Source organism: Lutra lutra, chromosome 9, assembly GCF_902655055.1.
Source record: "Lutra lutra chromosome 9, mLutLut1.2, whole genome shotgun sequence".
NCBI classification, from domain to species: Eukaryota; Metazoa; Chordata; class Mammalia; order Carnivora; family Mustelidae; genus Lutra; species Lutra lutra.
Window position 1 is genome coordinate 91,895,845 of NC_062286.1, and position 12,654 is coordinate 91,908,498.

The window sequence follows — 12,654 nt, forward strand, 5'->3', positions numbered from 1 at the left end:
AAAAATTATTAAATTGGAAGATCTAGGCAGAAAAGTAATTACATGTGTGGTTTCTCTAATAGATTGGTGTGTGATGCTGAGGGTTTGTCCTTTTAGCTATCCCGCAGGGTGGATGTAGGCAGTGTCACATTGACTCTTCTAACTGGAGAAGGTTCATTGCTTCTAGGACATAGTGACAAATCTCTTCAAGATAGTTCCTAGAATGTCAGATGAGCAGTTCTTCAGCCAAAGTTGGAGGGGGGGTATAAATTGTTTCCTTCTCCTCCTAGTTTACATTCAGTACATGCAGTAATGCAATATTGCATTCCATTTGCACCCTTCCTTGGAGAAAAACTTAGTGGTTTTCTACCTTCCAAGTAGAATGTTACAGAAGATAGTAAGAAATCTTGAAATAGACCTATGATTTTATTAATAATGTTTTTAGAATATAATATTCCTCAAGATTAAAAAAGTGATGTAATGAGAGTGTCTTATCATCTTAATTTTTTTCAGCTTTCCATAGTGGTGTGCTCTACAAAGCCCTAAATTCTCAATTGTCCAGGGGCTCTCCTAAACACCAGCTATAGAGGAAGGCCTAGAGTAGACACATAGGAACATTGCACCTGGAATACTAACACAAAGGTGAATGTGTTCTAATTCCATATACACATATAAGCCATTGGTGCACAAACATGTTAGCTCTGATAGTGACCAGGACCCAGTGGATGTTCAGTAAGTATTATAGAAAAGGGTTTTTATAGTTACAAAGGTACTTGGTTTAGCACTTTCAGGCTTCTTTGTAACCTACAATAAGAAACAGTTTCCGTCACCACCAGTGAAACACATATATTAATAGTGAATACTGGGGGCACCTCGGTGGCTCAGTCAGTTAAGTGTTTGCCTTTGGCTCAGGTCATGATCCCAGGATCCTGGGATGGAGTCCTACATTGGGCTCCCTGCTTAGTGGGAGTCTGCTTCTGCCACTGCCCCTCCCCCTCCTCGTGCATGAACGCTCTCTCTCTCTCTCTCTCTCAAATCTACTTATAGTGAAAATATTAGTTACTATATATTAAATACAGTTTTATATACTTAAAACTGAGGCAAGTTTTTTAAAACTGTTTGCCATACATGATCAGTTTTTTCACTCCATATTTTTAAATTAGGGAATATATTCACCTTTGGACAATTATCATTTGTGGTACACAAGTCAAAAGAATGAAAAGGTGAACTGCAAAGTCTCATCTCTTTCCCAGAGGTCCACCATCATATAGTCCACTGCTATGAGCAACTTCCTGTGTATCTGCTTATATAGGTACATAGGACTATACAGAATTTCTCTAATTTAGGCAGGTTTTTTATTTCCGCTTTTCAGTTTTAGGGGAAAAAAAAATGCTCTTTCTAAGATAGTGATTGAAAAAGAAAGTCCCAAAACTTCTGTTTAAGTCTTTCATGTTTGGAACATACACCTTTATGGTCTACCATCCACTGTCAGTCTTATTAACATCATCAATAGAAGTGATGGTTCCATTGTCACTCACTTTGAGGGGGGAAGGTCAGCACAGCTATGGAGCCCTTGCCCTGCTCCACTCTGATGAGTTTCCTTCAACTTGCTGCATATTGCCATCCTCCTGACTCCCTTTGCCTCTTACATTCGATTTCCTGGTTTTGTCCTGCATGTTTCTGTTTCATTTGTTCCCTCTTTTTGGTGACATGCCTCCTTGAGTAGATTTTTTTAAATGTGTGAGAGGTCCAGTGTTTAAGATCATAAGTGTCTGAAAATGCCTTTACTCTTCTTCCATAATTGATAGTTAACAGCATGCATTTGGATATCATTTTCATTTGGAATTTCAAAAGCATTGCCCTGTGGTCTTCTAGTAGCCATACTTATGTGACCAGTTTTTTTTTGTTTGTTTGTTTTTATGGACCTCCTCTATGGACCTTCTGCTTTGTTTAAATCTTTTCTTTCCTATTTTTCTGTCTGTTATTTTGTTCCACTTCGGGGGAGACTTCTTCAACTACATCTTGTAGTCCTATTGGTTTTTTCCCCAGCTAATCATATTTTTTTTAATTTCCAAGAACTTTGTTTTGTTTTCTAAATGTTCCTTTTTAGTAACATTGTTTTTGTTTTGAGTGGAATATTGTCTCTTAGAAAATTGTTAAGTTTTTAAAGAATCCACAGAATCCACTATTTCTTCCAAGTTGCTCTAATCCATTTATTTGAATCTATTGGTTCACATTAAAGGCTTTCCTCACATTCCCAGAAATTCTTGGTATTCATGAATAAGGGAGGAGACATGAAGATGCTGACTGGAATCTCTGTCAAGTGGGGGGCTTGTCAACTTGGAGGCTCCTTTACTGTAGGGTATCTGGGTAGTCTGTTCATTGGAGAAGCCCCGAGATCATGGTTTTAAGTTCTTTGCTTTAGGTTGGTCTGATTTCCTAGAGCATTTCTCAGTCTCCTAACTGAAGGGTAGAAGTCTGATGTCAGCACCTAGGAACTGAGTGGGAAAGAGGTGGGGAAGGAGGTATTTCTATGGTCACTTAATATCTGTTTCTGGTTGTAACTGAGCCCAATTACATGTGATATCTCCCAGTTTAGATATCTTCTGTTTTACTCTCCAGAGTAGCATCCCAACTTCTGTCGAGTTAGGACTTCATGGTGGGGTGGAGGCAGGGATTGTATTTTGAACACATTTCACCCATCCTCCCTTAATTCAACTCCCCATCACCCTTTTCCTTCAGGCCTGAGGTATCTGGTAGTGTTGGTGCCTAAATTTTTGGAGGAATCTACTATGTACCTCATGGTTTCTCAGCTCTTCCCACTGTTGGTTCTGACTCAGCTTTCCTTGGTCTGCTAAATTATTTGCCACTTGTCCACATGTTTCCAGCTTTCAAAATTTTGTTGATGCCTGTTTTTCAAGGGGGTAGGGAGTATGTATGTTCAGATTCCTTTACTATGATTTAGTTGAGTTTGGGGTAGAAACAATATTAGATGTGTATTTCCTTGTATAGTGATACAGAAGATGTTTTCTATTTCATGTTTAATGTAGGTCAAGACCACAAAACCAGTCCTGTGCCCCATAGTCATTACCCACAGCTTAAGAAATGCTGTCCATTTGAGGTGGAGATTCACAGTATGCCTACAACCTTTTTCCTTTTTATTTATTTTGTTTTGAATTATCTTTGTAGCTTATTTCTTAAGATCTCATCCCCAACTCCCTTTTTCTCTATACTCTTGTATATGACCTCCTTTGGCTTGTCTCATGATGGCAGGTCTCATTCTCCTGTGTTCTGAATCTTCAACATTGCTTGAACATAGATACTTGTTTTGGTTGATAACTCCATTCCTATGATCACTTCTAAACTATAGTCTCTTAGATTTCTTTGTAATTAAAATCCTTCTGAATGGGGGTACATTTGATTTATGCTTTTAAAAAATTAACATATTCCTAACAGTAGTGCTAAAATTTAGCCAGAATAAAACCATATACTTAATCAGTCTTCAAATATATAACATATATGACAATATAGTTACTTCTACTGGATTTCTTGGAAGATTTTTTTTTTTTTTGGAGTGTCAATCTGACCTTTTACGATGGATAAGAAGATAAAATGGCTTAAAGAAATTGTTCATGATTTTACTGAAATGGGAAAAAGAGTGACTGCTTAATGGGTACAGAGTCTCCTTATGGAATGACAAAGATATTCAGGAACTAGATAGTGGTGGTAGTTTTATTGTGAATGTACTAAATACCCCTAAATTGTATAATTGTAAGTGATTTAAAAGTTAAATTTTATTATCATCTATTTGTTCGTATATATCACCCATATTCCACGTGCTGAGTTCCTAATAGGTATATTTAATCCTTTTGCATCTCTCCCAAGCTTGAAATGTGTCCTTAAAAATTTAACAAATAACAGTGGGATACACTTTGAAAGCCACATGCACAGTGCTCTACTTGGGTGTCCAGCAGATGTTGATAAAAAAGGGACAGTTCTCCACTGAAAACAGCACTGTTATTATATTTAACTCCTTGGAATGAGCAAACTTTATGGGAATTTGGTGGGTTGACTCCTTGCTCTAAGAATGATAACATGGAGCCAAAGAAAGAGCCATGGGTACACCACATGCTGAGGCTAGTGAAATAATTTGTGCAAGTTCCTGCCATGTGAGAGCCTAGCCACACTCACTCTCCCACTCTTTCCAGGGCTAGCAAATTCTATGCTTGCCCCCACACGTTAACTCCCCAGTGAAGTGCTAGATATTGTGGCAGGTTTATTTTTTTGAACAAGATTAGTTTAGAGAGAGAGAACATGTGAGGGGGGTACAGAGGGAGAGAATCTCAAGCAGACTGCTGAGTGGGGAGACACTCAGCATGGGATCAACATGGGCTTGATCCCAGGACCCTGAGATCATGACCTGAGCCAAAACCTAAGAACCAGATGGTTTTAACCACCTGAGCTACCCAAGTGCTCTGATATTGTAGAAGGTTAAAGAAATGCCAGAATCACATTGGGAGCACCAACAGATAGATATGAAAACTAAGGAACTTAATGGGAAATACGTGTGTAACCAGCACGCCAAACAAGATGACACCAAAATATAATCAAAATGAAACTTTTCTGCCACCTATATTATTCCTTTAATATTGACCCATGTGGGAGAAGCTTCCTCCTGCCAGTGGATGAAGATTTGATGAAAACTCCTCCAGGCTTTTCTGTTCGTTCCTAGGAAATAGTCCTCTGATCACTTTAAGTCACAAACAATCTTGATTCAGATGTGTAAATGGATCCTCCCTGTGGGATGAAGTACAGTTTTCTTCTGCATTCATCTGAAGGCATGGGAGGTGGACAGGGGGTTTCTCACTTGGTCAGAGCCTGCTGCTGTTCTGAGTTGGCTCCACAGCCTAAAAGTGCAGCAGGCTTCCACACCTCACTACTGATGAAGTTCTAGAACCTAGGTGAGGTTCAGTGGGCTGAGGTCCAGAGCTGATGACCAAGAAAGAATTCTTGAGCCATCTTTGGTGTAAAATGGTGGTTTATTAAAGCACGGGGACAGGACCCGTGGGCAGGAAGAGCTGCTGCCCCTGGTTGTGAGAGATGGCAAGTTATGTACCTTGAGGTTGGGGGAAGGTGAGGGGAAGGGAGGTTTCAACGGAGCTTTCATATGCTAAAGAGGGCCTACATGGTGCCGGGATTCCTGAGGCCTTGCGGCTAGATCAATATTGTCTTTTGGCCAGCCATTAACATCAAGATAGTTGGGAGATTCCTGGTGGGATGTCACAATCCTGCTATAAGTGTCTTTGTTAGTGAGATTTAGGTTCAGAAGAGATTTAACTATATTTACATTTCCTTCTACCTCAGTCTCCTTCAAGTTTTGTTTATGGAGGGGAGGGTGACATTAGGGCTTGAGGAACTGAGTTATTTGCCTCTGGAAATTGTGCTATTGATAAGGTAACTTCTTTGTTTGTAGATATCTAGGACATTTGTAAACCAAGGGAGACTCCCGTCTTGCAGGATTGTGATCTCTGCAAGTTAACTATTTGTTTCTTTTTTTTTTTTTTAAGATTTTATTTATTTATTTGAGAGAGAGACAGTGAGAGAGAGCATGAGCGAGGAGAAGGTCAGAGAGAGAAGCAGACTCCCCATGGAGCTGGGAGCCCAATGTGGGACTCGATCCCGGGACTCCAGGATCATGACCTGAGCCGAAGGCAGTCGTCCAACCAACTGAGCCACCCAGGCGTCCCTAACTATTTGTTTCTTATGGTGGTCAGGGATGCCTGGGGAATGCTACACATGTTACTGAGGGGGAGCAGATGGAGAGGGGGTGCAAGGTGCCAGCTTTTGCTTTGTCCTCAGTCAGCCTCCTGCTCCCTCATCACTACCATGTGGGAACTCATGGGAGCTTTTCAGAATCCCTGCTGGACTCTCTTGCTGCTGCTTCTGGTCCCCTTCTCCAGTAGGCTGCCCCACTGGCCCCATTTCTCTGACAGACCTCTCCACCACTGTCACCAGTGACATTCCCTTCCTTTCCCAGGCACTGACCCTGGGGAGGGTTCTAAGCCTCTCTCCCATGTCCTTGCAGCACTGTCAGTGAGAAGTAGGTTATATCCACCCACAGCTCTCTGCTGTCTGTGGCTTCCTTGCCACAACCCCTTGACTTGAATGCTTTCTGCAGGAAATGCATGTCACCCTCTCTGAGTATTACCACTGCATCTCACTCTCCAGGTTTAAGGTTAAGGGGTTATTTCCTCTACCACCCCCAAGGGGATGGGACTTAGGCTACAGAATCTCTCTCCACAAAAACTCCATTATTCCCTTCCACCTCCAGCTCCAATTTGTTTGTAAATTGGGTAGGGGGAACTCAGTCAGGAAACAAGCGCTGGACTAACTACCTTGAATACTCTATCAGGAAGCCTCACACAAAGTTTGGTATCTGATGTCTGCTGCTTAGATCACAGCTTTGGTTTTGACATCCTGGTACATAAGCAAGGCATTCAGTACAAAATGGAACACTTCCTAGAAGAACGTCAGGTAAGGGAGTAACTGTGCAGTAGCCATGAATCTTCAGCTAGGTATTGAAGGAAGCAAAATACCTGCTCTGGGTAAAGGATGGAGAGAACAACATTTCAGTTTAACAGAAACTTATTGGAACCCTACTGAGTGCCAGGGGTTCTAGGTCTATAAAAAAGGAAAGTGACCAGCCTCGTTGGAGAAAGTGGTCTGAGTAGGGATGGTGAGAAATGAAATTTGGATATGTAGGATGAACAGTCAAAAGCAGGCTGTGAATATGAGGCTTGGAATATGGAGAAAATTGCTGTCAACATGGTAGAAAAGGAGGTGGTGAGGCTTATGTATATGTGTTTATGAATTTGTGTACATGAGTGTAATGGGGTGCGTGACAGGCATGGGTATGGGGTGAAAATATATGTGTGAGTACATGTAGGTGTGTGTCTGAAGTAGGTTGGGTATGTATAGTGTTGTAAGGGCCTACTTAGCCAGAGCGAGCCATTTTGTTGTTTATGCAGTAAACTTAGATTGAACCTGCCCTTTCCCCCAAGAGGAAAGCGCTCAGAAACAGAACTGGTGAAATACGGCCAAATAGCCCCAATAACGGAGTACAGATACCAGGACATGTCAGGCTGGGCAAAAATAATGGAGCCCAAATACAAGGATGTGTCTGGCCAGGTGGAGACGTCCAATCAGTGAAAGCTAACGTATTACCCGCCAGGGAGTGTGAGACCCTGCCTTCTGGGCGCCAGACAAAGGCGCCAAGTCTAGCCAAGGTCATAGGCTGAATTAGATGACTATCATGGGGTAGAATGTAATTCAGTTGGCCACCTGTGTATGGCCAGGCTCAACCACATGGCCTTTACTCTATAAAAGTTAGTCTGTGAGGCTGGGAGGTGTCGCCTCTTTGCAAGAGACGGCCCTGGCCAGTCAATTTGATTCTCGATGCTTGGCGCTAAATAAAGCCCTGCTTAACTTTTGCTTTGTATCAATCTCATCCTTTTGTCTACGGACCCTTTCAGTGGGGGCTTGTCCGGGATAAAACGGTGAGGACTGAGCCAGCATCAGAAAGCCTCCGGAGGTAAGATCTCAAGACCCCTTGAGATCCTATCTGTCTGTTTTTCTGTCTGTTTGTCTGCCTGCCTGTCTGCGGAGCTCCAGGGTAATAAAGCCCACCGGGGAGAAGCTGGACGCAGCATAGCTCCCAGGGCTGGAGTGGATGCAGGGATGCCTCATCCCTCAGGGGGGGATTGCCAGAGGGTACGGGCCCTCCCAGGCAATCAGGGGACCAAGAAAATCCTCAACATTGGGTGCATCTAGGGGACCAAGAAAATCCCCACCAGTGAGTGCATCTAGGGGACCGGGAAAATCCCCATCAACAAGCGTGTCAAGGGGACCGCAACCAATGGGTTTACAGATGCACGTAGGGAACCGAGAAAATTCCCTGCTGGGTCAAGGGATGCTCATAGGGAACTGAGAAAATTCCCTACAGCGGCAGGTTAAAGGCCGCTAGGTCTGGTTGTAGGTGGCGGGTAACCCCTGTAGGGGCTGGAAAAACCCCCACCCGGGGCAGGCTCTGGATGAGGGCCGCTGGGTTTGCGGTTGTTTTTGTCTTGTCTTTTTGTTGTCTGTTGTTTGTTGTTTTTGAAGGAATGGGGCAAGCAGAGAGTGAGGGGACTCTTTCATCTCTCCATTCCTTCTAATAGATGTGGGGCTTCTCCCTTACTCATTTCTTGTGTTAATGGCTGGCTATAACTGGAGCCAACTGGGGTTGGTCTAACTCGAAAAAGAGACTGTAAGGAATATTCCCAAGCAGCTGCCAAAACTTCCTTTGTTTCGGGGAAGTTCCTTGCCTTCTCTGGCCCGATGTGGACTGCCTAGCCCCCTCCCCCTTGCTGGTGGGAAAGCATGATGTCTGCTCCTCTGTTGGAGTTGATAAGCTCTAAAACTGGGAATCCTTTCTCTGCCTTCTGGCGGCACTTTTTTTCTTCTGTCTCCCCCTTCTCCTGTTTCTGCACCAACATGCATGCAGCCTGCATGACTAGCCTCTAGATCATGCACCGCGGCTCCTTCTCTCTTCACTGTCAAGGAGCAAGAAGAGCACCCCCTGGACCTAACACCCCCCACTCCAGATCCTCCCACCCATGTCTCAGGTAAACATTCAAAGTGGAGTGGGCCCAGGTGGAACGTAAATCAGTATTGGAACTAAGTTAAGTTTGTTGGTTTAATTAAGATAGACATGTCTTTGAGTTAACAGCAGTAATGTGAAACTTCAGAGTTTACTTAAGATCAAATAAGCTCTCATTATTTCTGTTAAAATCTGTTAAAATCTATTAGCAAAGAAATGACTAAACTGATGGTTAATTGTCTGTCTCAAAGTTTTAATGGGTAATTACTGAGATAGCTTTCAAAGTCTTTGGTAACCTGAAAGTTTAAAGTTTTGCTTGGATGACAAATAGAATTAAATTATGAACATCTAGGTCTTAACCAAACAGGATAAAATGCTAGAGCGCTGGTTGCTGGAACTAGGTTTGTGCTTTTGAAATCTGTTGGTAAACATGTTTTGTGCTGAACTGATTCATAAATTTGCCATCTGAAGAATTCTGTTGTAACAGTTCACAATTAGTTAATAACTGATTAAGGTGTTTTTAAGAGTACAAAATTCTGCTAAGTGTAACTAAGACTGATGAAAATAAAGAAAGCAACTCTGTGGAAAAGTATAAGATATGTTAAAAAGATTTAAAAAATGGGAGTATATTTTGTTAAAAGTTAAAAAAGGTAATTTTGTCCTAAATGAGATGGTGGTTTGAAAGGAAATGGCTTGGGACAAAACCTGAATACAAAGAAAAGTTGTAGAAGGTTTATGAAGGGAAATATTCAGAAAAGAAATTTTAGGTATGGTCAGGACAGACTAAAAAAGAAAGAAAAACAGTCTCCAAGGTGATTTAGCACTCTTCTGACATGCCTCCACATAGATTATACTTCCAAGTGAAAGGGCCATTTGGCCTTGAGAGATTAAGGAAGCAGCCCAACCTTGAGGGACTGCAAAAACACCCTGTTACCATCCTCCATTGCCTGTAACCATAGAAACTCACTCTTATTTGTAAAGAGTGAGAAGGGAGACTGATCACCTCCCATTAGCCAGGGATACCCACAGGTGGGGTGTCCAACCTGTTTGAATCTGAAGAGTGCCTGACTGTGTGAATGTGTCTGTACGGCTCCACTGCTTCGGCTACAGAGTCTGAGTGGGCTGCACCCTGAGTCTCGCAGAGTGTCATATGGCATAACGGTCATGTACTCCACGGAGTAGCCTGGTCCAGGGTTTATACGGACAGACCTTAGCTAAGACGCTCCTAAGTTCCCGCGAGGGATGTGAGCAGGACAGCATCTGAAAGACCCCCCTCCTTTTGTCTGCGACATCATTCACGATGGGAGGGGAACCCAGAAAACTCATATCTTAAGACAGCACATTTAAAAATAAAAAAAAGGAAAGACACTGGTATAAAAAGACTGGTTTTCTCTCTGTTTAAAAGGGCAAAGTTTTCTTAGGTTAATTGATCTGTTTTGGTTTTCTCTTTGCCTGCCCAGAAAACCCAGTTTCTATGTTTTGTTTTATCAGGTGTTTAACATCCCTAATTATATTTAGGCATGTGTTTTAAGACTTCCTAAGGTTTTAACAATTGTTGACAAGATTTAAATTATAAATAAGATCTCTTTGACTCATAAGACTTTTCCTTGGTATACTAAGTTACTCAGTAAGTACTGCTAAACCAATAATAAACCTTCCGTTACATTTGGGTAAATGCTATAACTATTCTAGAGATTCTATGCATTTCCTAAAGTTTTAATGTTTTGATAAGGTCATCACCTGGTAATTTAACCATATCTATTCTGAGTTTTTGTCATTTGTAATTGTTTTAATTCTCTTATAAGATGAATTCTGCCCTAAAAGCACTTCATATGGGAGACTTTCAGGACAAATACAGGTCTTTGATATATTAAAATCCTGGAACTGAAGTGGGTAAAATTTACAGAAGTAAGGGCTACTACATTCAGACTAAACCAGAATTAGTAACATGGGACTAGATGAACTGAAAGATTGTAATGTTGTGTCTCTTAATGTTTCGTCTTATTTTAAACATTACTGGTTCTGTAATGTTTGCTCCTCCTGACTAGGGAAATTTTTCCTAAGTTATCTGTGACTTATAGAGATGTAAAAGTGTTCATTTGTATATGAATCAAGGCATTCAACTTTTCTCTCTATCTAAACCCTCTGAAACCAAAAGGGCTCAATAAGTATTCTTTCTTCCATGGCAATCAGTCATTTGCATAAGTTCAATAAGAATCTGTTCTCCTTATAACAGGACAGCATTGGAAACTGGTTATTTTGCCAAGGCTTTGACTGGGATATCATATTTGAAAAGACTCAGATGTGACCAGACAGTTTAAAGGAACTAAGGTTGACTTTATGAAACCTGGAGCCGTAAAGCCCTTTGGAAATGTTGGCCTGATACCTTACTTACAGAGTTCCCAGCAGCCTCACCAGGTGAGTAAAGAATGTCACTCCTTGGTAGGTGCAGAGCCTCAGAAAGAATTCGCCCAAGTCGACTGGTATTGCAGGCATGTCTGATGGCAAGTACGTGGCTTGGTTTCTGGCCTGGAGAGGCTACTAAAAGTTCAACCTAGAGATTCCTTATAAGAAGTTCCAGCAAAGCAGATTCTAAAAGGTTTATATGATCACACTCACTGTTCTTGCTGAGCTTGTGTAAATAATTGGGCCAAGTTTTTTAAAACTGGACTTGTTTTTCAAGTAAATTAGTCCTAATTTGGCTATCTCTGGAAATGAGGGTTATTTTAGAGAGAAAAATTATGTTTTAATAACACGCCTTTATGGATGTTAAATTCTAGATTTGGTTGTCTTTAAATGTTTGTTTACCTAAGCTAGACAACTTGAGGCAAACTTCAGAGGAAGATTTAAAATATTTACAAAAATGGGTTAAACTAGACTTCGAAGGGGACTGGGCTAAGACTAGGAAGAAATTAGTAAGCCAAATACATCAGGGCACTCATTTGGGGACACGCAAGCTTAAGGAGCTTATGGGCAAGCAGTTTCAGGTTTCTAAATTATGGCATATGATTCAGGATGTGGTTGATAGATGTGCTCAATGTCAGGTGGTAAATGCGGGAAGAACTAGAATGGAAAGAGGGAAAAGAGAAAGAGGTAAGGAGCCAGGAATTTATTGGGAAATGGATTTTACTGAGATGAAACTGGGAAAATATGGACACAAGTATATGTTAGTTTTTGTGGATACCTTTTGAGGCGGGATAGAGGCTTTTTCTGCCAAACATGAGATGGCAGGAATGGTAGCCAAAAGCTACTAGAGGTTTGGGTTTCCTCTCGCGATCGGGTCAGACAATGGCCCTGCATTTGTGAATTCAGTGTCACAGGCATTGGCCAAGGCCATGGGCACTAATTGAAAACTACATTGTGCCTACCGGCCCCAGAGTTCTGGGCAAGTAGAGAGGATGAACTAGACTGTTAAAGAGACCTTGACAAAGCTAATTCTGGAGGCTAGTGGTGGATGGATGGCTCTCCTTCCTTTCGCCCTCCTCACGGCGTGATGTACACCCTATTTAAACAAGGTGACCCCATTTGAAATAATGTTTGGGAAACACCCCCACGCGCTCTGCCCTCAGCTACAAGTTGTTGCCCTAGCAAAAATGATTGGTCAGTCTGCACTCCAGTCACTGCAGGCATTACAGTCTGTCTTAAAAAGAACCCACGCAGGGATCTGAACTGCCCACACTGAGACGGAGATGGAGGTGGAACCACATCCTTACCAACCTGGGGACTTGGTTTGGATGCGCCGCCGCTAAGTGGAAAACTTGGAGCCTCGCTGGAAGGAACATTTGCTGACATCCTGACCACCCCCACAGCAGTAAAAGTAGAAAACATCAGGGCCTGAATTCATACCGGTCATGTCAAATGAGCCGAGGATGAAGACACCCCCCAGAGATGGAAGCTGATGCTGATGGACGTTGTGGATCATGGACTAAAACTAAGACTCAAAAGACTATGAGTTCATTGTTGCTCCTATTGTTACCTGTTTTTGTAAGAGCTTCTAAGTCACCTCATAAGACAGAAAAGTATAGGTGGGAAATTAA